The following is a 1,784-nucleotide window of genomic DNA, read 5'->3' as shown; positions in this document are numbered from 1 at the left end:
GAACTCAGAATCTGACATTACAGCTAATTCACAATCTAAAATGCCTCTCTATCGCTCTCCTGTTTCCCCTGCTCTCAATTCTTCAGATCTTTCTCTCACAGTCACATTTTGTCATCCTGCCCCACTCCATAACCCACATTAAACCTCAGGGTCATAAAGAGATACAATTCAGTGAACCGCCAACAGAGTGCAGAGTCGAATAGGCCTCAGTCCAATACTCCCCTGCTGTTGAGGTTATTCTTGTTCAAGGCTTTCCTGGCCCCAGACATTTTGGATCTTCACATTGCAGCTTTCTAAACAAAAGTTCCTTGGGATAAAAGAAAAAAGATCAGTTGAAAGAGGGACCGAGAGCATTTTTCAGCAAAATTACACAGCAAGAGCCCAGAAGTATCTGCATGCCCCCACCTCTATGTGTGACAAAACATCATAGTAACATCAAAATACAGAACAAATCATACGACAGCAGTTCAGACAGGGAGAACTGCTCACTCTCTCAACAGAGAAACAGAACAAGGTTTGAGAATGAATCTGACAAATTTGGGGCAGCATAGTGGCTCAGTGGTTAGCACTGCTTCCTCACAGCACCAGGGACTTGGGTTCAATTCCACCCTTGGGTGACTGTCTGCGTGGAGTCTGCACGTTCTCCCCGTGTCTGCATGGGTTTCCTACAGGTGCTCCGGTTTCCTCCCACAGTCCAAAGATGTTCAGGCTAGGTGTATTGACCATGTTAAATTGTCTGTACTGTTCAGGGCTGTGTAGATTGGGGGGGGAGTTCTGGATGGGCTCCTCTGTGGGTCAGTGTGGACTTGTTGGGCTGGAGGGCCTGTTTCTACACTGTAGGGATTCTATGATCTATGATAAATTTTTTGTCCAAATTTATTCTGTGAGGGGTTTGCTGACTCCACCTATGACATATTGCAATGTCTCAGTCTGCTCCCTGGGGAGGCCTCTGTGTGATTGTGATGTTACTTGCAGGACAGGAGCCTTGTTGGATCTTCCTGGCCACTGAGATGTTAATTCTAAGGCAGCAAAGCTTTACCATTCCTTGTTTATCTAAAATCTTTTTAAAGCCTTATTATAATTCTGTCAGTGCACTTTGAAAATTAAACATTGGTCCCATTCTAGCACATAAGAGCCCAACCATGGACACCCTGAGAGACAAGACTGGAAAGATAGTGAGGATACTTGCTGAGGATCTCTTGGGTTTTCCTGCTGTCAGTGTGGCTCTGAGAATCCAACTCTCTCTCTCTCTCTTTCTGTCTCTTCTGAATCTGTCTGTCCCTATGTCTCCATGCCCTGCACTACATGCAGCCATTTCTAGCTTGACTTTCAAATCTTTATTTCCTCTTCTCCTGACGAATATATCGGCAGAGTTTGAGAATTTAAAACACTGTCACAGGCCTGCCTCTCAAATACCCACATTTCCCCACTACCCTCCCAATTCGCCCCAGTACAGGACTGGGAAGAACATGGGGTCACAGATTTTGTCAGGGTGCTAGTCAGTGAGGTTCTGAGCTCAAGTATTATGGCTGAAGTGTGTTTGTGTGTGTGTACGTGACTGTGTGTGAGAGAGAGCGAGATGGACACTATGACTGTGTGTGATGTGTGTGTGAGGGAAAGAGAGAGGGACACTGTGCCTGTGTGTGTATGTTTGTGTTGAGAGAGAGAGAAACTGCCTGTGTGTGTGTGAAAGAGAGATAGACCATACCTGTGTATGTGTGTGAGAGAGACCATACAAGAGTTACAAGTTAGCCAGGAAGGACCTAAAGAGAGAGCTAAGAAGA

General features: G+C 45.6%; 1 long non-coding RNA gene across 1 annotated transcript in view; it reads right to left on the bottom strand.

The window, feature by feature from the left end:
- Positions 1-220: 220 nt before the first annotated feature.
- Positions 221-1,784, bottom strand: part of LOC125484899 — an 11,182-nt gene continuing 9,618 nt past the window's right edge. Inside the window, exon 3 of the long non-coding RNA XR_007263701.1 lies at positions 221-307. This is a non-coding gene — a long non-coding RNA (uncharacterized LOC125484899). The remainder of the gene's footprint in view (positions 308-1,784) is intronic.

Source organism: Rhincodon typus, chromosome 14 (genome assembly GCF_021869965.1).
Source record: "Rhincodon typus isolate 14 chromosome 14, sRhiTyp1.1, whole genome shotgun sequence".
NCBI lineage: Eukaryota > Metazoa > Chordata > Chondrichthyes > Orectolobiformes > Rhincodontidae > Rhincodon > Rhincodon typus.
The sequence above is the reverse complement of the archived record's forward strand: the minus strand, read 5'-3'. Positions and strand labels throughout refer to the sequence as shown.